This window comes from Erythrolamprus reginae, chromosome 2, assembly GCF_031021105.1.
Source record: "Erythrolamprus reginae isolate rEryReg1 chromosome 2, rEryReg1.hap1, whole genome shotgun sequence".
NCBI classification, from domain to species: Eukaryota; Metazoa; Chordata; class Lepidosauria; order Squamata; family Dipsadidae; genus Erythrolamprus; species Erythrolamprus reginae.
This window is the reverse complement of record NC_091951.1, coordinates 286238968-286264019: the sequence shown is the minus strand read 5'-3', so window position 1 is coordinate 286264019 and position 25052 is coordinate 286238968. Positions and strand designations below refer to the sequence as shown.

The following is a 25052-nucleotide window of genomic DNA, read 5'->3' as shown; positions in this document are numbered from 1 at the left end:
GGCGATTGGACTTTTTGGTTTTTCTTTGAAGATGTTATCACTTCTCATCCAGCTTCTCCCCCTCTGACTGGATGGTGAGTAATCAAAGAATTTATACTCTTTGCAGACAGCTGGTAATTTTTATTGTTTTAGAGCATCATCAAGGCCACTCGGAGGTTTAAAATTATCTGCTACAATGTCCTACATGTCAATGACTGCTTCAGCTTCAACCACAATACATGAGCACACAATAGATACAAACTTGAGGTAAACTACTTCAAACTCGATTGCAGAAAATACAACTTCAGCAACAGTGGGGTCAATGCCTGGAATACACTACCTGACCCTGTGGTTTCCTCCCCAGACCCCAAAACCTTAACCTTAGACTGATTACAATTGACCTCGCCCCATTCCTAAGAGATCTGTAAGGGGAGAGCATAAGTGTACCAATGTGCCTACTGTCCCTATCCTATAATGTTCCCTTTTATTCGTAACCATCTCATGCATTAATAATCATGTTTATAGATTTCATGTATTCACAATCATATTTATAATTCTATTTGTACATATGCTTGACAAATAAACTAAACTAAATACAGTGGTATCTCAATATAAGAATGCCTCTACTTACGAACTTTTCTAGATAAGAACCGAGTGCTCAATATTTTTTTACTCAAGAACCATTTTTCACGTACAAACTCAAGTCTTTGAAACTGCAACCGGAAAAGGCAGGGAGAGGCCTCCGTGGGGCCTCTCTAGAAACCTCCTGGGAGGAAATAGGGCCTCTACCCTCACTGTGGTTTCCCCAATCGCACACATTATTTGCTTTTACATTGATTCCTATGGAAAAAATTGCTTCTTACAAACTTTTCTATAGAACGAATTAAGTTCAAAAGTGGAGAACCACATCCACCACCACATCCCAGTGTAGACTGAACCCAAGGCTTCCCCATCCAGACCCTAACAGACTCCAAGCACATTTCCTCTCAGCCTGGACTCAGTCTGTAGAACTGAATAACAGCATACTGATGATATTGATTCCAATGACTGTGTATATATCAAATGGGAAGAGGAAGAGAGACCAGAACTATGCAGGATTTCACAACATGGAACTTTAGGACTTGACTTCTTCCCTTCTACTACAACTGAGTGAAGCTAAGTCGTAGGATTGAGGGATAAGTCTAAGTGTCCAGAGGAGTCTGACCAGTGGAGCCTCAGTCTATGAACCAGGAAATAATTTAATAGACAGATGCTTATCAGCATATCAATATATGACCTGCACAAGGTCCCAAGCCCAGCAATAGGTCACAGATTAAGAAAACAAGAGCAAACATGTCGAACAATGTTCAAAAAAAGAAAGAAAGAGAGAGAAGAGAGAGAGGGAGAAAGAAAGAAAGGGAAAGAAAGAAAGAAAGAGAAAGGGACAGAGAGAGAGAGAGAGGGGGGGGGGAAGGGTGGAAAGAAGGAAGGAAGGAAGAAAGGAAGGAAGGAAGGAAAGAGGGATGAGGTAGAGAGAAAGAAAGAAAAGAAGAGGCAAAGAAAGAAAGAGAGAGGGGGAGGAAGGAAGGTAGTACATAAGAACATAAGAAAGGAAGGAAGAAAGAAAGAAAGAAAGAAAGAAAGAAAGCTCAGTAAATTGGTGAAACTGGTAGTAAGACTTATAGAAAGAAATTGCAGCTTGATTGGTTCTTTTTTGGCAATTTCTTTCTATAAGTCTTACTACTTTGACCCCGCTGAAATTTGGACTGGACTAGCCACTCTCCAATCATTTTGGAAGAGATGGTCTCTTTGACCATCTGAAAAGTAACCTTTCTGGTTTTCATTTCCCTAAGGGGAAAATCTACAATGTGTTTATGTTACAGCGGCTGAAGATTTATGAATAAACGAAACACCTTAGCTTTGTATCATAAGCTGGCCCTGTGTGTGTAATTGTCGCGCAGAATGGGGAATGAGGAGAACTGCAGCAGTACTACATCTCCCAATCCCAATAGCTGGTCTAGAAGATATCATGACTGGTCATTGCGTTGGAAGCGGAATAACGACGAGGAGACAAGAGCTGGAATTAAAATTGGGTCACTTTATTTAAATTAACATAAATTTAAATAATGTAAATATAAATGTTATAAACAGATGTAACCAAAAGACCTGCAGAGGCCAAACCAACTAATGGGGTGGAATTACCTATCAAAAACATACATAGACAACTATGGGGCATAACTCCTTGCTGAACCAGGTGAAGATAGCCATCTTTACCTGGATCCGAGCCATGCCCTTAAAGCGTGTGGGAGGAGGTCACCCTCCAATCCCCTTGGGAAATTGGATAAGGGGAGTCCCATGGGCATCCCCCCTCCAATCCCCGAAGTTATACAAACCTATAGTTCATGGGGAGAGGCGGCCCATCATCTTTGAAAAGATGCCCAAAAGGAGAATGTGCAGTTGCTCCTACTGCCCATTTCTGCCCCTAACCTGCCAAACCCCAGTGACCAAAGGGAAAGCAAAATTGACCAAATGTATAACTGCATTGCGCCATACCCCCTAACCAATCCATCCTTATCGTCAATGTGGAATAGGCAAAAAAACCAGCCACACCCGTGGGAGAGACTGCCAAAAATTCCTATTCGGCCCCGAGGCAACCCCGTCCAGGCACACTGTATGATGGAGGAGGGCGGGCGGGTATTTGCGTTCAGGATGCCGAGGGCAAAAGGATGAGGTCCCAACATGCCGCCCTTAAATAGGGCACATCCGGGACCTTTTTCAGCCCAGGAGGCAGATGGTGCACTGCCAAAAGCTGACATGACGTCAGCCCCGACAGAGCCGGAAAGCGCACATGCACGGAGCCACATCTATACGGCTCCAACGCAATTTCGGCCATTGTTTTAAAACGCCGGCCGTATGTTATTTAAAGCAACAGGGAGATTAAAAACCAGGACAAATTTGGGTTTACAGGAGATTTTGGGATGCAGAACTGATGGTTTCACATGCAGGATAATGTGCTGAGATCATCAGGGAGTTTTCCTCCTCCTCCTCCTTCTCCTTCTCCTCCTGCAAGCATTCTCCTGTCTGTGAGATGTAGCCCTCTGATAGACGTTTAGATTAGTCGTGCATTACTTCTTCCACAATGAAGAGTTTGTTCCTTATGTCGGATTTTAAAAAGATCATCTGAGTGGGAAAAGGCAACCAGTGTAACTCGGATTCTTAAAAGCACTTGATGAGACAATTATGTTGCAGGGAAAATAATAAAAGACAATGTTCTTACTGGCTTCAGCTCCTTGGAGGATCACTGGGAAACAACAACAGCTAGTCATCCCTTAAAAGTATGACTAATAAACTGGACCAAAGCAAGTTTAGAGCTAATCCCGCCATAATGCTGGCTATAAATCAATAGCTGACATGCTTTTGTGATTATTTATCTCCGATGGACAGATATTTCATGATTAGCAAAATAGGAAATTTGCATTGCTCCTGTAAAGTGCTATTCACTTGGCAGGCATGGTCTGCTTTTTATTAATTTAGTTCTTGCCAAGACAGAGCAAAGTGCTTAGCCTTAGAACGGAGATGCTTAGTGAAGAGCAAAGTTGCTCAGTTAGTACTATTATGCAAAAGCAAGACTGTATGCCAAATTTCCACTTGGCAAGATCCAAGTTGCTTGGAATTTTCTTCTTATGAAATAGAGGAGGGGTGCGGAGGAAGGATCTGAGAAGCAGGAATCAGGAATATGTTAGGCATCCCAAATAAATACTATTTACTTTTAGCTATTTTTAATATCTTGAGCAATTTTAATATGCTCATTGTTATTTTGGGAGAAATTATTCTATGGGATAAAATGGCACCCCATGCTCCATTTTACAGTATCTGTGGTCACTTAGTGACAGCATTAGAGAGAATCAGTGTGAGGTCATTAATTGAGGTTATCATGTGGTTGTTTCACTTAACAGCAATTGTGATTTGTGGCCATAAGAACATAAAAGCATAAGAAGAGCCATGATGAATTGGGCCAAAGACTTTTGAGTCCAGCACTCTGTGTCACACAGGGACCCACCAATTGGACATGGGGATCTTATATTTATATTTATTCAATTTTTTATGCTGCCCTTCTTAGACTCAGGGCAGCTTACAACATGTTAGCAATAGCACTTTTTTGAACAGAGCCAGCATATTGCTCCCACAATCTGGGTTCTCATTTTACCCACCTCAGAAGGATGGAAGGCTGAGTCAACCTTGGGCCAATGATGAGATTTGAACTGCTGACCTGCAGGTCTACAGTCAACTTTAGTGGCCTGCAGTACTGCATTCTACCTGCTGCGCCAGTTCGGCTCTAGAGCAGAAAGAGAAGGCAAAGCCCTCCCTTTCCCTTGACCCCCAACAAATGGTACCCAAGGGAATCCTGCCTGCTTCAACCAACATCCGTATCAATAACCACCAATATACTTGGCATCCATGAATCTGTCTAATCCTGTCTTGAAGCTATCCAGGCTGACAGCTGTCAAAACCTCTTCTGGAAGTGAATTCCATAAACCAATAACCCTCTTGGGTGAAGAAATATTTCCCTTTATTTGTCCTCACTTTCTTACCTATGAGCTTTAGGGAGTGCCCCATCATCCTAGTATTGTGTGATAGGGAAAATATTTTTTCTCTATCCACCTTTTCTATCCCATGCATGATTTTATACACTTTGATCAAGACATTATGATCGGCAGGTTCCCTTATGCACGTAAGTCAAAACTATCTGTGATGACCAGGGGTGAGGCACAGAGGTCACAATAGTCAGCTGAGAGTTCAAACTTCCCTTTAATGCCCCAAATGCTCCCATACTATGCAAGTCCCAGAGCAAAACTCTCTTACACACACACACACACACACACACACACACACACACACACACAGCAGCCTCTTGCTTTGGGCAGTCCAGCAAACACTACTCACAAGAGCCTACAAAACTTTTGCCAGACCCATCCTAGAATACAGCTCATCTGTCTGGAACCCATACCACATCTCGGACATCAACACCCTTGAAAACGTCCAAAAATATTTCACCACAAGACCTCTTCACTCCTCCACTAGAAACAGAATACCCTACGAAAATAGACTAACAATCCTGGGTCTAGAAAGCTTAGAACTACGATGCCTAAAACACGATTTAAGTATTGCCCACAAAATCATATGCTGCAACGTCCTACCTGTCAATGACTACTTCAGCTTAAACCGCAACAACACAAGAGCACACAACAGATTCAAACTTAATATTAACCGATGCAAACTTGACTGTCAAAAATATGACTTTAACAATCGAGTTGTCGAAGTGTGAAACTCATTGCCAGACTCAGTAGTGTTAACCCCTAACCCCCAACATTTCTCCCTTAGACTCTCCACGATTGACCTCTCCAGGTTCCTAAGATGTCAGTAAGGGGCGTACATAAGTGCACCGGTGTGCCTTTCGTCCCTTGTCCAAATGTCTTTCCTTTATCTTTCCTTTATCATATATATTTTCTTCCTTTCATATATCTTCTCCTCTATCTTACGTTTTTCTTTATATATATTACCTCATGTCTATTCTCTTCTATGTATTGTGTATTGGACAAAATAAATAAATAAAAATAAAAATAAATAAACTGCTAGTACAATGTTTGAAAAAAGAAATGAATCCATGAAGCAAGGAAGAAACAATGAGTCCATGAAGTGAGGAAGAAGCAAGCAGTCCCGCAAATGGCAGACACTGGCAACAATCCACAAAACTCGACAAATTCAACATTTGTTCCCAATAAATGCCTCTTCCCACAGCATCTCAGGCCCCAGGTGTGCCTTGTGAAGAGGGATGGGGCACTCTCCTCCCAAGTCTTCAGCTTGGTCTATGCTGCTCCTGCCTCCTCTCCACTCTCCATGCTCAGGGATCAAGAGGGTCCGGTCCTTGCTCATCACTTTGAGCTCTGTTGCTCTTCATATCCACTGCCTGCCCTCTCTTAGTCATCCTACCCCTGTTCCTCCCTGCTGGCAAGCCACCCCGAGTCCTAGGGTGCCGAGGCTGTCTAATCTTGCTCCTCCCCACATTCCTCTGAAGCCAACGAGGCCACCTGTTGACCCCTTTCGGCCCCTGCTCTGGCCTATCTTCCATGGATTCAGGCTCCTAAACAATGTCGTCTGGTGGGACCCAGGGGAAGAGCCTTCTCTGTGGTGGCTCCGACCCTCTGGAACCAGCTCCTCCCAGAGATTAGGATTGCCCCCACCCTCCTTGCCGTTCGGAAACTCCTTAAAACCCACCTCTGCCGTTAGGCATGGGGGAATTGAAACATCTCCCCCTTGCCCATGTAATTTGTGTGTATGATTCGACTGTGTGCTTGTTTTTTATATATTGGGATTTCTTTTGGATTTTTTAATCTAAAACTGTAATTTAGATTGCTAAATATTAGATTTGTTACTATGTATTGTTTTTTGCCATTGTTGTGAGCCGCCCGAGTCTACGGAGAGGGGCGGCATATAAATCTAATCTAATGTAATCTAATTCTACAGGGGCATGACACTACCTGTATGTAGAATAAAAGGAAATTTGAAATGTCAAAGAAAATATATCCCCTAATGCAATTCAGAAGCATCCCAAAAGTTCTACCAGAAAAAAATGCATATTATTAAAGAATGCGCTGTTTACTTATGCAAAACGTAGAATAGCAAACAAACTAATTTTCTTTAGGGATCAAGAATGTTAGGAAATAAGCCATTTAATTTCCATAACAACTGGAATATAGTAATAAAGAAGCTGTCTTATGCCAAGAAGAAAATAAGAACATCAAAAATGCCTATGCTGAATCAGATTAAAGGCTTACCCAATGCAATGTTTAGTGTTGACTGTGGTGAGGCCTCCGGAAAGCCCAATGATATCTACTCTCTTTGATTGCTTTTGTCAGAATAATGGAAGCAGGGCTGCGGTGTCATGCCATAAGCTCCATCATAAAGATCATGCCTGTGACATCAAAATGTATGCAGAAGGAAAGTGGGACTTGCAGAATGATGCCACAATGCTGCTCTCACCATTCTGCCTCTCACCCTCACCCTTCCATCCCTTGTCCTCTTGTCGCACTTGCTGCTAGGAGGCTCCATTGTAGAAGAAACTTCTCCTCCACTCATCACAGTCATCATTTCATACAGGGGTGGGTTCTATTTACCTCCCCCACCAGTTCGTATCACGGCGAAATGCACTTCCTGGAAATGAGCCTCTGTGCATGCGCAGTACTAAAAAAAACCCCTTCTGTGCATGCACAGAAGCAAAAAATAAGATGGCGGCACCATAGGCTCAGGGACGTGGCTGGTTTGGGCTGTTGCCGGTTCTAGCGATCCAGGCCGGTACGTTATCACCGGTTCTAAAGAGCCAGTCTGAACCGAGAGGAACCCACCTCTGATTTCATATCCCTTGTTCTTCACTCATTGCAGTTGCTTCTAGAAAGCTTGGATATAGATGAAACTTACATGCTCCTGGGTAACTGCTATCCAAAGTCACACTGCTTCCAGTGCACAATTCCACCCTGAAATTATAAATACAATGGTACCTTTACTTAATAACTTAATTTGTTTTGTGACCAGGTTCTTAAGTAGAAAAGTTCTTAAGTAGAAGCAATTTTTCCCTTAGAAATCAATTTAAAAGCAAATAATGCATGCAAACCCATTAGGAAAGAAATAAAAGCTTGGAATTTGGCTGGGAGGAGGAGGAGGAAGAAGAGGAGGAGGACAGCCACTGCCAAAGGAAGAAGGTGAAGTGAGAGGAATCAAAAAATCCAAAACTTTAAGGCTTAAAACGAAAAAAAGAGGAACTCTGAGGCAGCAAGGAGGAGCACACACCACCCTCTGTGCACTCAGGGGTGCCAAAGCCTCCTTTTGCACCACCGAAAGGCTCCTCTGGCAGCCCAGAAAAGCCCAAGATGGTCGTGACTAAAGGGGGAATGGCAGGAAACTGGCCAGGACTTCGTGCCGCTCTCAAATTTCCTGGGAAATTTTTCTGGGCTCAGGTTCTTAAGTGGAAAATGGTTCTTAAGTGGAGGCAAAAAAATCTTGAACATCCAGTTCTTATCTAGAAAACTTCTTAAGCAGAGGCATTCTTAGGTAGAGGTACCACTGTATTTCGTAATTGCAACCAATAGTTATCTGAACCAGACTTTTGCCCATTTCTCTTTTGAAGCTTCCAAAATCACTAGGTTTTATGTCCTGAGGATAAATGCTGACTTCCTGAATGAAAAGGTTTTAGGAACAGCAATAGCATTTAGACTTACATACTGTTTCATAGTGCTTTTATAACCCTCTCTAAGGGGTTTACAGAATCAGCATATTGCCCCCAGGTGGGGGGGTCTCACTTATTGGCTACTACTGGTACACCCTCCAGGATGGTTGTGGGTGTGCAAGTGTCTGATGGGCTCACACATGCCCATCGGCATGAGATTTAGCTTTTGCACATGGCACAGCAAGTGAAATCTCATGCGAGGATGCCCTCGCGCATGAGATTTTGGCGATTTTCAGCAATTTCTTTGCTTCCACGCAAGCACAGAAGCAAAAATGCCAAAACTTGGTAAAATCTCATGTGTGAGAGTGTCTTCACATGAGATTTCACTTGCTACACATGCGCAAAATCCAAATTTTACACATGCATATGTATGCATACATCAAGAGCATGGAGATGCATGTGCATCTCAATTTTCACCACCGTATCCTGATCCCATCCATACTGGCTGCAACCCATTGCTGATTGCCCCCTCATTTTACCCACCCCAGAAGGATGGAAGGCTGAGTCAACCTTGAACCAGTGGTGAGATTTGAACTGCTGAACTACAGCTAGCAGTTAGCTGAAGTATCCTGCAATGCTGCACTCTAACCACTGCGTCACCCTGGCTCTTAATTATTTGAAATGAAAACTGTCCTGTATGAAGGTATGATATGAAAATCCTTGGTCTTGAAAGCTTAGAACTACAACGCCTAAAACACAATCTAAGTATTGCCCACAAGATCATATGCTGCAACGTTCTACCTGTCAATGACTACTTCAGCTTCAATCACAACAACACAAGAGCATGCAACAGATTCAAACTTAATATTAACCGCTCCAAACTTGACTGTAAAAAATATGACTAAGGCAACCAAGTTGTCGAAGCATGGAACTCATTACCTGACTCAGTAGTGTCAACCACTAAACCCCAACATTTTTCCCTTAGACTATCCACGATTGACCTCTCCAGGTTCCTTAGAGGTCAGTAAGGGGCGTGCATAAGTGCACCAGTGTGCCTTCCGTCCCCTGTCCAATTGTCTCTCCTTATCTCATTTATCTTTTCTTCCTTTCAAATATGTTCACCTATACTTTTATATCTTTTCTTCTATTCTTTTCTTTACTTATATTATTACATATCTATTCTCTTCAATGTGTATTATGTATTGGAATAAATAAATAAATAAATAAATAAATACATAAATAAATAAATAAATATTCTGATATTCTGAAAACTAGATTCAAAGAGATTCCATTGTCCCGCAAGCCTTCCTCTTCTTAATTTTTCAACAAGTCTGAGGGTGCATTTAACCACAGCCATAATTTTTCTATACTTTTGTGCCATGTTTCTTAAGTACACCCATTTGTTTCTACTGATTATAATACTATATTAACTTAATAAATCATAGAAAAACAACTCGTAATCATATATCTCACGCAACCTTAAAAACACAGAAAAAACAGATTGATTAGTAAAAGGAATGTTTCTGTCAGCGCATAAGTCCCTTTATTTTTCTCTTGCCAAGAATTATGATTCAAAGGAAACCAACAACAAATAATTTTATCAGATGATCCACCTACAGTCAAAGTTAAAATATACTAACTGCAGCCATCACTGCAGAATAAATAGAGCAACTGAAGTTAATGCAGCAAGTGAACAGATTGTAACATTTTTAATAACAGAAATAGAGCAGTCACTTCCTCTTTCTCTTCTATGCTGATCACCTTGAGAACAAAATAAGGTGAATATCCAACAGGCTTGGGAGAACATTGGCTACCCCCGCCAGATGACACCCAGCTGGCGGGGGTAACCAATACGCTAGAGAACAGGCTCAAAATACAAAAAATATCTTGATAGACTATTATTGTGGGCCCAAACTAACAAAATGAAGTTCAGTGTCGAAAAAAGCAAAACCCTACAGCTACGCAAGAAAAACTCAAGACACACATACAACCTGGGAGAAACCACATTTAACAGTAGTGACTGTGAAAGAAACCTCTGGATTTTGGTGGATAACCAACTAAATATGAGCCAGCAATGTGCAGTGGCGGCTAAAAATGCCAACACAATCTTAAGGTGCATCAACAGAGGGATACACTCTAAGTCTAAGACTAGGGATGTACTAATAACACTCTATAATAGCAGTGGAAGTGATGTGCCGGTTCCTGGAGGCTGTTGGGACCTGGATGGGTGTCAACAAACTCAAACTCAACCCAGACAAGACGGAGTGGCTGTGGGTTTTGCCTCCCAAGGACAATTCTATCTGTCCGTCTATTACCCTGGGGGGGGGAAATTATTGACCCCCTCAGAGAGGGTCCGCAACTTGGGCGTCCTCCTTGATCCACAGGTCACATTAGAGAAACACCTTTCAGCTGTGGCAAGGGGGGCGTTTGCCCAGGTTCACTTGGTGCGCCAGTTGCGGCCCTATTTGGACCGGGAGTCATTGCTCACAGTCACTCATGCCCTCATCACCTCGAGGCTCGACTACTGTAATGCTCTCTACATGGGGCTACCTTTGAAAAGTGTTCGGAAACTTCAGATCATGCAGAATGCAGCTGCGAGAGCAATTATGGGCTTCTCCAAGTATGCCCACATTACTCCAACACTCCGCAGTCTGCATTGGTTGCCGATCAGTTTCCGGTCACAATTCAAAGTGTTGGTTATGACCTATAAAGCCCTTCATGGCACCGGACCAGAATATCTTCGGGACCGCCTCCTGCCGCACGAATCCCAGCGACCGGTTAGGTCCCACAGAGTCGGCCTTCTTCGGGTCCCGTCGACTAAACAATGCTGTCTGGCGGGACCCAGGGGAAGAGCCTTCTCTGTGGGGGCCCCGACCCTCTGGAACCAGCTCCCCCCTGAGATTAGGATTGCCCCCACCCTCCCTGCCTTTCGTAAACTCCTTAAGACCCACCTCTGCCATCAGGCATGGGGGAACTAAAACATCTCCCCCTTGCCCATGTTGTTTTGCCATTTGATTGATTGACTGTGTGCCTGTTTTTTATATATATTGGGACTGTTTTATGAATTTATTAAGTTTAAATTGTAATTAGATTGGTGGACATTGGATTTGTTAATTATGTACTGTTTTTTATTATTGTTGTGAGCTGCCCCGAGTTTGCGGAGAGGGGCGGCATATAAATCCAATAAATCTAACCTAATCTAATCTATAATGCCCCAGTCAGACCACACCTAGAGTACTGCATTCAATTTTGGTCACCTCACTACAAAAAGGACATTGAAACTCTAGAGAAAGTACAGAAGAGAGCAATCAGGATGATAAGGGGACTGGAAACCAAGGCACACGAAGAGAGGTTGCTGGAAGTGGGCATGGATAGTCTAGCAAAAAAGAGAGCCAGAGGGGACATGATAGCAGTATACAGCTACTTGAGGGGTTGCCACAGAGAGGAGGGGGGTCACACTATTTTCCATGGCCAGACCAGGAGCAATGGATAGAAACTGACCAAGGAGAAATTCAACCTGGAAATAAGGAAGAACTTTCTGACAGTGAGAGTGATCAACCAATGGAACGGCTTGCCATTGGAGGTTGTGAACGCCCCAACACTTGACACATTCAATAAGAGATTGAACTGCCATCTGACTGGGATGGTGTAGGATCTCCTGCTTGTGCAGGGGTTGGACTTGATGACCTGCAAGGTTCCTTTCAACTCTAATAATAAATAAATAAAATAAATAAATAAATATTGAGTTATATGATAGATTTTTTTCCAATGGAAATCACCTCTCACCATGAAAAGCTCCAATATGTGCCTCAAAGAAAAGAAAATTATAGGTTACTGCTGGCCTTGTGTGACCATAAAATAGAGAATAGATGCAAGCAGTAACTACAGGAACAGTTCTGTGCTTAAGGGGATGCATCTGTTAAACATCTGTTTGCCCCTGGAATATGCATTGAAGAAGAAATGAGAGAGAAAAAATAGACAGAATGTTATGTTGTCCTGATTTGTCAGGGAGCAAAGATCCTGGCTGTTGTATGATAAGCAGAGAGTACAATTCTTTAGCCTAGATATAGCAACCATTTTTGATCTGATAGGCAATAAGTTGGGAGAATGGCTTGGTTATTGTTTGTTTGTTTGTTTGTTTGTTTGTTTGTTTAGTCAAGCACGTATTAGATTTTATATATAGCAAAAACATGTGTTATACTGTATATGTATATGTCACGAAACACAACGATCAGATAATCCTCCACAATGGCCAAACCCACAGGCTGCTATTTATAGCAGCCTCACTAATTACCACAGCCCCACCCAACCACAGGTGGCCTCATTTTCTTTGATAATAATCTCTCGGTTGTTGTTGCCTATGCATAGCTCTCCCCATGCGTGGCTGTATAACTCTTGTTCTGAATCCAAGGAGGAGCTAGATAATTGATCTCCTTCTGAGCTGTCTGTCACACTCTCCTCCTCCCTGTCACTCATGTCTTCTTGGTCAGAGGAGCCTTCATCATCAGATTCCACCGGGGGGGCAAAACAGGCCTGCAGTATGTGGATGTCTCCCCCACATCCACAGTCCTTGGGGCAGGAGCTGGGCCAGAGCTAACCACAACACCCTTCCCTGGTACAGAGCTGAAGGGATTGGATACTGTAGCCTAGAGATTAATTCTCTGCCTTACAAGGCAAAGGTTGCAAGATCAAGTCCCAGTATATCTTAGGAATGCAGTGTATATATATTCAGTGTATATATATATTCATGTATTCATGTATAGATTTGAATACATGAAAAGGGAACATTAGGACAGTAATGGTAGGCACACACTGGTGCACTTATGATGCCCCTTACATACCTCTTAGGAATGGGGTGAGATTAACACTAGACAATGTAAATATCTCATAGCTTACTCACCATAAAGGACCATTGTGTGTAAATAGAGAGGAATTTCCTTTAGGCACCCTTTGTATCTTCTACTCTGCCTGCTCTTTGCCTGTGAGGTTCTAATCTCAGGGTTTTTTCTTTCCTGCCTTTCTTGTCTCAGCACAGTTACTCTTTAACCCTGCCTGGCAGGATGTAACTTACTGGCAACTAGGCTTTGCCTCGGCCTCCATTCATTTCACCATAGAGTTTCCTGTAATAAAACTCGATTTCTGTTAATATTACAAAGGGCTGTCTTTACTCGTCCTTGCTCAGATTACGTTCCTATTTTTCAAGAACACACTAAAACGTGAATTTGAAAAAGCATGGTATGAGACCTCTCATTAAGTGGGGAAGGTTTTCAAATCACATAATATATATTCCGACATGATATTTATTAAATGTTCTGCGTTCTCATTGCTTATGATGTTAAACTATTCAACACCACCAATAATAATACTGCCCTTCAAAAAGACCTTGACCCTATATTAGAATGGTCAGAAAAATGGCATTTTCTCCATAGCCAGCGAAGTCTACAGAGAAGAGCAGCCTAGAAATACAAATAAACAAATAAACAAACAAAGTCAGGCGGTAGGGAAAGCAAGTAGGATGCTTGGCTGCATAGCTAGAGGTATAACAAGCAGGAAGAGGGAGATTATGATCCTGCTATATAGAATGCTGGTGAGACCACATTTGGAATACTGTGTTCAGTTCTGGAGACCTCACCTACAAAAAGATATTGACAAAATTGAACGGGTCCAAAGACGGGCTACAAGAATGGTGGAAGGTCTTAAGCATAAAACGTATCAGGAAAGACTTCATGAACTCAATCTGTATAGTCTGCAGGACAGAAGGAAAAGGGGGGACATGATCAAAACATTTAAATATGTTAAAGGGTTAAATAAGGTCCAGGAGGGAAGTGTTTTTAATAGGAAAGTGAATACAAGAACAAGGGGACACAGTTTGAAGTTAGTTGGGGGAAAGATCAAAAGCAACATGACAAAATATTATTTTACTGAAAGAGTAGTAGATCCTTGGAACAAACTTCCAGCAGATGTGGTTGGTAAATCCACAGTAAGTGAATTTAAACATGCCTGGGATAAACATATATCCATCCTAAGATAAAATACAGAAAATAGTATAAAGGCAGACTAGATGGATCATGAGGTCTTTTTCTGCCGTCAGTCTTCTATGTTTCTATGTAAATAAATAAATAAATTTCAAACCACAATCAATAAATGCTCTGTCTTACACATTTGCAAAAAGAGTCAGAACACAAAATACAAGCTTGGAGGACACGACCTTGTAGACAACCTTCACCCTGTCAAGGATCTTGGAATATTCATATCTAATGAGCTAAGTGCCAGACCCCACTGTAACAACATTGACAAACAGGCACTGAGTTGTTAATCTAATCTTGTGAAGTTTCTTCTATAGTAATATTACACTGTTAACCAGAGCATACAAAACATTTGTTAGACCAGTTCTAACAATCGAGCTCACCTGTATGGAAGCCACATTGCATATCAGACATTAATACAATCAAAGAGAATCTAGAAATATTTCACAAGAAGAGTCCTCCACTCCTCTGCACGCAGCAGATTACTTTATTCTATCAGACTTGAAATTTGGTGGTTAGATAGCTTAGAGCTATGTCGCTTCCATTATGATCTAAAATCATCTACCACAATGTCCTACTTATCCATTAATATTTCAGCTTCAACTGCAACAATACATGAGCACACAATAGATTCAAACTCAATGTAAACCATCCAAACTTGATTGCAGAAAATACGACTTTAGCAATAGAGTGATCAATTCCTAGAATGCACTACCTGACTCTGATTTCTTCTCCCTATCCCCAAAACTTTAACCTTAGACTGTCTACGGTCAACTTCACTGCATTCCTCAGAGGTGTCTAAATGGTGTGCATAAGCACACCATTGTGCCTACCATCCCTGTCTTAATGTCCTATTGTCCTATTTACCTGTACCCACTTATGTTTATGTATATACCAATACCTGCTATCTTGTACATGTTTGACAAATATTTATCTGTCAAACATGTACAAGACAGCAGGTATTTTTTTTACCCTCTCAAGCACTCTGTCTTGGTCTTCATGGTAGACAGATAGATTCTCAAACATGGCTACTGTTTCTTCCTTGATACCTCAGGATGATTCCAAAGACTGTTGTCATGCTTTTTAAAAGAAAATTCAAGGAAACCTGAAGGCACCAAAGTTTTGTGTATGCAAGCACATTTAGTATCAAAAAGAAATGACATAGGCTTTCTCCAACAAAATTTTACTGATTTCCAGTAGGCAAAATAATGGAGTATAATGCTCCTCCTATATTTTATATATCTTTTCTTCCATTCATATAACTTTTCCTCTATTCTTCATTGACATATTTTATTCTCATATCTTTTCTTCTATCCTTTCCCTGATATTTACTGCTACGTGTTTTTATTCTCTTTAACTTTCAATTTGTATTGGACCAAATAAATAAATAAATAAACAAAAAAACAAAAAAAACAAACAAAAAACAAACAAACAAATAAATAAATTGAAGTGAATTGCCATGAAATGAAGCACAAAAGCAAAGTCCACTTACTGGATTGGCTATCTCACTGATGGCCAGAGGCGCTGGCAATTGTTCAAATATGTTGGGTTTGGGGGTTCTTTGCATACACACATATCCTCTTTTTAAAGCTATTCCGAACAGAACTATTTTTTCTTTTTCTATATGATTGCATCTAAATGGTTTGCTTTTTGCATTTGTAACCCTGCAACTGTCAGTCTTCCTTTAATCTATTAGAAGTAATTAATGAATATGAACTATAGGTAGAGGCACAGGAAAATAAGGCCACACAGTAATCATATGCATGGCAGCTCAGAAGATTCAATTTATTGGAATTTATTCTCAGGCAAATGATGACAGAATGGCAGTCCATGATACAGAATTCATAAGAACACGAGATCTTTCAAATATGCAACTAGTATTTCTTTTAATACTGATCATGATATTCTTAGAATTTGTGTGCTTTATATAACCAAAATCCACATTTTGCAACAAAGGTCATCACAATTTTATATTAGCTATATTAGGTAATATTATTCTATCTTAAGTAATTAATTGGTAAATCCATGTATAAATAAAAGCATAATATTAACTTAGTCAACTGAATTTTTATTGCAGGTGAGACCACATCAAAAGCTTATTAAATAGAAAGTAACAAGAATTTTGTTTTCAACTGATGATTAGGCCATATGCTTTCCAGCCTGCTGACGAAATGCACTTTTTCAATTAAAATGGATAGTTCAACACTTTCAGGCTAAGTTAAAATGTATCAATTTGGAATAACCTAGTTTCTGCAGCAACATCTGCAACATTACTTTGAAATATATTTTAATTCCAAACTGACCAACTTGGTCAGGGGAAAAACAATGCTTTCTTTTTTTTTAAAATACTAAAAACCTAGTCTTGGATTTTTTGTTTGTTTGTTTGATGAAATAAGAAAAGACTGAATTGATGAAATAAGGTGGCAATTACTCAATAGAAAGAAGAATGGAAGACATTATTATTTTTTCTTGTTTCATTTCATTTTTTTGTTTTTCTTACTTTCTATTTTGGTTGTTGTTTTGTATACTTTTACTAAATGGGCAGAAAAAGACCTATGTTATCAGCACATACAGGTATGCCCTGCTAGTCATCTGAAACCCTGCTAAGCTGACCAAAGGAGGGCATGAAAGCTGCTTGGTGAGTATCAAAGACACTGTTCTGGATGTCCTACCTGTCAATGAATACTTCACCCTCAACCACAATAATATATAAGCACACAATAGTTTCAAACTCAATGTAAACCGCTCCAAACTTGATTTCAGAAAATATGACTTCAGCAACAGAGTGATCAGTTCCTGGAATGCATTACCTGACTCTGTGGTTTCTTCCCCAAACCCCAAAAACTTTAACCTCAGCTCAGACTGTCCACAGTCAACCTCACCCTATATCTAAGAAGTTTGTAAGGGGCATGCATAAGCGCACCATTGTACCTACCATTCCTGTCTTACTGTACTATTGTCCTATTTAACTGTACCTACTTCACTTATGTTTATGTATATAACAATGCCTGCTATCTTGTACATCTTTTGAGATAAATAGCTAGCTAGCTAGCTAGATTGATAGATAGACAGATAGACAGACAGACAGACAGACAGACAGACAGACAGACAGACAGATACTGGTCATTCTGCTGGTAGATAAGGACCAGAAGTTAGTGATGATGATAGATATAATGATGCCAAGTGACAGCAACATCAGGAAGAATGCTATAAGAAAGTGGAAGTACTAGGGTCTGGAGAAGATGTGGAAAGTGAAAAGTAAAAGCTGTAGTAGCTCCAATAGATCCCAAGAACAATATCATAGCTCTTTGTATAGAAGAGATTAAATATCAACAGCTGATATAAAAAAATCTGCCTAAATATCTATGTTATAACAATCCTCCCAGAATTGTTTCCTATTATTATCCCCAATATGCTCTTATGCTTCAGTTTACCCTCTTCAGTTTAGCCGCCCCGAGTCTACGGAGAGGGGCGGCATACAAATCTAATAATTAACTAACTAACTAACTAACTAACTAACTAACTAACTAACTAACTAACTGAATGAATGAATGAATGAATGAATAAATAAATAAATAAATAAATGAATGAATCAATGAATCAATGAATCAATCAATCAATCAATCAATCAATCAATCAATCAATCAATCAATCAATCAATCAATAAATACCTGTCTTTTTTATTTTCTTGGAAATTCTAGTATTAACTCTGAGGACTAGGAATATTCATTTATTCCTGCTTCTGTCCAGCAATTTATCTTCCATTTCTTCCTGAGTTCTGTATCAGTCTTTTAAAAGCCTACCAGGATTTCTCTGTCCCTTCCTAACATTAAAAAAAGGCCTGACCTATATGAAGGTATATTTAGATTCAGGTGCTGTCTTCTCTATTTAGGAACAGGAGCTGACTGAGAAGTGACCTCACAGCGACTGTAATCTTGTCACGCTGGCAAATAAACAATCAAATCCAAGGAAGTAAAAAGGTAAGAAGGTATGAAAGTAAATATAGCAATAAGTGCCAAGTTATTGCTTAATTAAGATTGATTATATTCAGTTCAAAATGTAAATACGGTATTTGCTTTGCATAATAATATATATGTATATAACATACAGGTGATTCTGCAAACATTGCAAATAGTTCAGAAGATGTCCTTTGGATTGGACTAAACCTGAGCAATGGAGTCACATGGGCAGAGTGGGGCATGCCCACCTTTGCCTGCACCAGAAATACTCTGTCCTTCTCTCCTCTTATTGGCCATTGTAATCCAAACAAAATATTTGGTATTCAGTCTTGCACAAATCACATTATCTTAAAAAACCTCTAACTACTATTCAAGCATTGCAATTTAAGGTTGTTTTTTTAAACCGAGCTAGTGATAATGTGCCATTATCATATTAACAAATTATTTGATGTTGATTTGTAATAATCAACCACAGTTCCTTTATCAATTGTTCTAAAATGATGCTTCCAATTCCATCCTACAACTAAAAAAGGAAAAGGAAGGAAATACAACCTACCCCTGATTGAGAGTGATCAAAAAGAGATGGATTTCCTGATGATTTCTTGATGATGTGGGTAGATCAATAAGGATTTCTGACTCAAGTTTTGTTGACTGTGAATCAGAAAATCTTCTGGAACTATTGCAAATCCTTTCTGACTCACAATTATTCAAAACAGCAGTCAGAAAGTAGCCCTCTAGCCTTTCAGACAGAATATCAGTATACAGTGGTACCTCAAGATACGAACCCCTCATCTTACGAACAACTCGTGATACGAACCCGGGATTCAGAAAAATTTTGCCTCTTCTTACGAACTTTTTTTGAGTTACGAACCGGCATTCGGAGACTGCTGGGAAGCCGCGCGGCTGTTTTAAAAGGTAACAGCCGGGCGGCGGGGCTTCCCAGAAGCCTCCCGAACGCCGGTTCGTAACTCGAACAAAGTTCGTAAGAAGAGGCAAAATTTTGCTGAACCCCGCGTTCGGTTCAGGAGGTTGCTGGGAAGCCCCCCAGGCCGGCTGCGACCTTTTAAAACAGCCGCGCCGCTTCGCAGCTGTCTCCCGAAGCCAAACGCGGAAGTTCGGCTTTAGCGTTCGGCTTCAGGAGACAGCTGCGAAGCGGCGCGGGTGTTTTAAAAGGTCGCAGCCGGCCTGGGGGGCTTGCCAGCATCCCCCCAAACCCCGAACCCGGGTTCGGGGGGGTGCTGGCAAGCCCCCCAGGCTGGCTGCAACCTTTTAAAACACCCGCGCCGCTTCGCAGCTGTCTCCCGAAGCCAAATGCGGAAATTCGGCTTTAGCGTTTGGCTTCAGGAGACAGCTGCGAAGCAGCGCGGGTGTTTTAAAAAGGTCGCAGCCGGCCTGGGGGGCTTCCCAGCACCCCCTGAACCCCGAACCCGGGTTCAAGGGGGTGCTGGGAAGCCCCCCCAGGCCGGCTGTCACCTTTTAAAACAGCCGCGCGGCTTGCCAAAAGCCGTTTTTTTGCGGGGGTTTTTTTGGTTGCACGGATTAATTGACTTTACATTGTTTCCTATGGGAAACAATGTTTCGTCTTAAGAACCTTTCGTCTTACGAACCTCCTCCTTGCACCAATTAAGTTCGTATCATGAGGTATTACTGTATAACCATGAACTGAAGTTTGTTTCTGAAGAATTAGTTTCTGTCAACTTACTTTGCAAGAAATTCATTTCAGACGTGTCCCCCAACAAAACAAGAAAGAAAATATAGAAGCAAAACCCTGCCTTATTATATCACAGTTTTATTCAAATTCTAAAGGTCAGAGTCTTTATAACTATTGAATAAATTGCTTATTTTTATAATTTAGCTTCTGAATTCTTGAGGCGAAGGGACAGAAAATGTCTACTCCTGCTATTGTTCTATTTCAATCTTTTCCATCACCCTTGATTGCTTATAATTTCCCATTTTTTTGTTGGGGGAATATAGGAAAAATATGGTCTTCCTTTGGGATTTAACTGAAGCAGAGAAAAGCAGAAAGGGTTGCATGTTGGTAGCTAAATTGATTGTGCAATGAAATATACGATACTTACATCTCGGGGTCACTTTATAACTAAATAAATGTGAGGCCATCACACTATTACACTCTACTCATGAAAATTTCACCACATTCTCTTCTCAATTGAAAGAAATTTGACAAAGCAATTACCTTTCTTCATTCTGAAGAAATATGCTTTTGTCGATGCAAATTGACCCATTAGGATTCCAATTTGAATCAATTTACAAAGTAAACACATAATCTTACTTGGAATTAAGGAAGTAGTACAGGTTTTAGAGAAGTTTTTTCCCTCTTTCCCCTCTTTATCATATACACCTCAAAGCAGTACTTAACAATGTGAGAATGAGTATCCCAGAGCCAACATTGTCAGCAGCATCAGAGACACCAGGAAAGAGTACAGCTGAAAGAAGATTTAATCTTAATATCTGATAGCATAGTGGAAATTTTAAAAGTAAACTTATTTGTGACATTACACAGATTGTTTTTAGAATCAACTTGTGAAATTGCAATTAATGTCAGAAGAAAAGGAAACAGGGAAACTTGCAATAGCAATTGCACTTAGACTAAAATACCGCTTTATAGTGCTTTTACAGCTCTCTCTAAGCGGTTTTACGGAGTCAGGATATTGCTCCCAACAATCTGGGTCTTCATTTTACTCACCTCAGAAGCAGGGCCGCCAATAGACCGGTACTACTGGGAGTGGCGTCATGGGCCCAGGGAAATTGAATAATGGGAGTGGGGGGACCGGCGCTTCTCCTGCTGAGCCCAGTCCTCTCCCGGTGGCTTTCGGCTCCCCCTGCCGAGGAGCTGCAAGGCTGGCCTTGGAGCCCTGCGTGGTCAGTGTTCCCTCGTGCCCGGTGGGCTCCCCTTTCCTAAACCCCCGCCAGCCCCCTCCTTCCCTTCCCGTCCTGCCCTCCTTCCCTGAGGCGTCCCTTGCCCATCATCCCCTGCCGGGCAATGGGGCAGCGGGACTGCTAGATGGGCAGCTCTTCCGGCGAGGGTGGGCAAGGCGCACCCTTCTCAGCTCTCGGTCTCCGACCACGCAGAAAGCATCCTTCCTCGCACCCAACGCCGGCCATGGGGGATTCTGCCGCCGCCTTCCGCAAGGCCCCCCGAGGAGCCGCGTGGGTCTCCAGCCTTCTCCTGGAGTCACCGCGGCAAGGATGCGGGTGAGGGAGAAAGGGAAGAACCCGGCACCTTGGGAGCTTCCCTCTTGCAGTAGAGGGGTAGGTGGTTAAATTGTGGGGAGCGGGGGAGGGAAGGAGCCGGCATAGTCAAAATCACAATTTCTTTCATTTCTTTTTCTTTCTTTCTCTATTTCTCTCTTGCTCTTTCATTCTTTTTTCTTTATCTTTCTTTCTTTCTTTCTCTTGCTTTCTCTCCTTCCTTCCCTCTTTCCATTTCTTTCATTCCCCCTCTCTTTTTATTTCTCTTTCATTCTCTTTCTTTCCTCTTTCTTTCTTTCTTTCTTTCGTTTCTTTTTCTTTCTTTCTCTCTTTCTCTCTTGCTCTTTCATTCTTTTTTTCTTTCTCTTGCTTTCTTTCTTCCTCTTTCTTTCTCTCCTTCCTTCCCTCCTTCCATTTCTTTCATTCCCCCTCTCTCTTTTTATTTCTCTTTCATTCTCTTTCTTTCTTTCTTTCTTTCTTTCTCTTTCTTGCTCTTTTTCTTTCCCTCGTTTACCTTCCCTTCCTCTATTTCTTCTTTTCTTTCTCCTTCCTACCTTCTTCCCTCCCTCCCTTCCTTCAGTCCTTCCTCTCTTACTCTCCCCTTTCATAAGTTTCCTTCCTTCCTTCCTCTGTTCCTGTCCCCTCCCCCTTTCTTTTTTTCTTTCCTTCCTTCCTTCCCTCCCTCCATTTCTTGCTTTCCTTCTCCTTCCTCCCTTCTTTCCTCCCTCACTCCCTTCTTTCACTCCTTCCTCTCTTACTCTCCCCTTTCACACCTTTCCTTGCTTCCTTTGCACCCTTCCTCTGTTCCTGTCCCTTCCCTCTTTCCTTCCTTCCCACCCTCCGTCCATTCATTCACCCATTCCTCTCTTGATCGCCCCTTTTACCCTTCCTTCCTTCCTTCCTTCCTTCCTTCCTTCCTTCCTTCATAGCTCGCCCTCACCTTTCTTCCCTTCCTTCCAGATGGGAGTGCCCCCTCAAGACACCCGCCTGACTCCTGGTACCCTGCTTTTTCTCTCCCCTCGTCCTTTCCAGCTCCTCGCCGGTGGCTGCCGGGTGTGGGATCCCCCTCCCCTCTCCCCTCGCTAGAAAGCACATGGTTTTGTCAACAAGAAGGGAGAAGTGCCAAGGAGCCGTAAATAACCCTCGCTCCGCCTGACTGATGCCAGGATCTTTCTTTCCCTTGTCACTCCTGCTTCTTTCTTTCTCCTGGACAATTCCACACAATCGGCTTAACCCAGTTCCTGAAATAGCCTATGGCAGTGCTTCCCAACCTTGACAACTTGAAGATATCTGGACTTCAACTCCCAGAATTCTGGGAGTTAAAGTCCAGATATCTTCAAGTTGCCAAGGTTGGGAAACACTGGCCTATGGGACCGCCTCGCTTGGCGTGAAGCGGGAAATGATCCCCGGGGGATGGAGTGGCTTGGCGACTTAAAATAGTTTTAAAATGGCGGGGGGGGGGGGGCAGACACTTAGGCTGTATGGGGCCCCAAAATTCCTGATGGTGGCCCTGCTCAGAAGGATGGAAGGCTGAGTCAATCTTGAGCCAGTGCGATGTGAACTGCCGAACTGCAGCTAGCAATCAGCTGAAGTAGCCTGCAGTACTGTACTCTAACCACTGCACCACTTTGGCTCATAATATGTAAACCTCCCCAAACTGAGAACAAAATATTGATGGTGGATTAAAATAACATTTTTTTAAAAAGGTGTGTGTGGGGGGGGGGGGGGGAAAGCAGATTCTTTTCCCTATTTTCCTCCCCAAAAACTAAGGTGAGTCTTATACTTCAGTGCATCTTATACTCCGAAAAATACAGTAGGTCATTTGATATGAGTATTTCAAGGTCTTTTACAGAGTGAGGTTTGTCTGTAAGGTCTTGTTTATTCAGCTTGTATTTGGTGTTCTGATTCTTTTTGCCAATGTGTAGCACAGAGCATTTTTGGGTTGAGATTTGGAGTTGCCAGATGTTTGACCATTCAGACACAAAGTCAAGGTCTTTTTGGAGAGTAGCGGTGTTATCTTGCTTGAAAATCATGTAGGTTTAAGAAGCTACAATTACAGCAGAACAGAAAATAGTATGAAGTTAGTTCCCTTTCTGGGAAGGATGTCTCAGTGACCCACTGTAATCTACTTAACAGTTGGCTGCCTAGGAAAGCACAGTAGGCTGAAGGTCTTAGATTGCTGTGCTTGCTTGTATTAATAGAAAATAGGCTGCAATAGAAAATGCAGTGGTTTCATTAAGACTGCTATATTTAGGCTACAAAAATCCAGACCATAACCAGATACTGTAATAGCAAAAAGATGCCAAAAACGAAAAAACAGAAAACCTTTGCTATCATCTTCTGGCTATCTATTGTTCTGCAACTTTGATATGGTGGCCTTAGGCTTCCCTGAGTGTCACATGTTTTAACCCTGATTTATATCTGACTTTAAAGTAAATCCTGTGGAATTCAGTAAGGCCTACTCTCAAGTGACCAATTGTAAGCCCAAAGCCTTAAATAGGTTACATAGCATGGATAGCGATCCTTTTTCTGTAATGGGTTTTTTTAAAAAGGCATTTAGCAGAACATCATTAGGTGAAGCAATTGCCTAGCTTTGCTTTTGTTTCCTTTTTTAAAAAAAACCCTTTTTTAAAAGAAGTGGCATGGCAGCAAAAGCCACATCTTCCATTTTGCTCTCAAACCTGGCACATGCACCTAGAACAGTGGAGGGCTGCCAAAATATTTACTGCCACACTGTGGGCGTGGCTTATTTTGTGGGTGTAGCTTGATGGTCATGTGACAGGGTAGGAATGGCTTGTCGGCCATGTGACCAGGTGGGAGCGGCTTGATGATCATGTGACTTGACCAAGGATTTTCCAAGAACCTCAAAACAATACCCATATCAATGGACTCAAAACAAGCAGGCCATAGAATTCACCCACATCCTAGAAGTGAGCAGCTATAGAACAGTGAAATGACAGAAACATCTCACTTAGAATTTTGAAAGCACATTTTGAGCATTGTCATAAAGGTGCCCTTGTGATTAAAATGGCCACTCACAAAATAATCACTCAAAGGCAACAATCTAGTGTTTCTTGCTACTTTCACAGGCTAAATGATCATCCCAAAATGCTTCATTCCACATAACAGTCTTAACCCTACTTCCTTCCGACTACCAAACAAAATCAAGTTTCTGGCAAAACATTAGGTTTCAAGCATTATTCATTTTATTTCTTTAGAACAGGAGTCCCCAAACTTGGCAACTTTAAGACTTGTGAATTTCAACCCCCAGAATTCTCCAGCCAGCTATGAACATCTCTGTTCTAGAGAATTGCGCCAGGCCTTCCTGTGCTCTACCATCCCCCAGAGTCCATTTAAGCTCATGCCGACTGCTTCACTGACTCAATTAAGCCACCTCATTCTCTGTCGTCCCATTCTTCTTTTGCCCTCAAACTTTCTCAGCATTAGGCTCTTCTCCAGCGAGTCTTTCCTTCTCATTAGGTGGCCAAACATTCTGAGTTTTATCTTTAGAGTCTGGCCTTCTAAAGAGCAGTCATGGTTAATCTCCTCTAGGACTGGTTGGTTTGAGTACCTTGCATTGCAAGGAACTCGCAGGAGTCTTCTTGCACCACCATAGTTCAGAGGCCTCAATTCTTTGGTACTCAGCCTTCCTTGTGGTTCACAGCCATACAATGCAAT

General features: G+C 41.7%; 1 long non-coding RNA gene across 1 annotated transcript in view; it reads right to left on the bottom strand.

The window, feature by feature from the left end:
* LOC139158962 (uncharacterized) overlaps window positions 1-13134 on the bottom strand; it is a 61617-nt gene extending 48483 nt beyond the window's left edge. Inside the window, exon 1 of the long non-coding RNA XR_011557780.1 lies at window positions 13080-13134. This is a non-coding gene — a long non-coding RNA (uncharacterized lncRNA). The remainder of the gene's footprint in view (window positions 1-13079) is intronic.
* Window positions 13135-25052: the final 11918 nt, after the last annotated feature.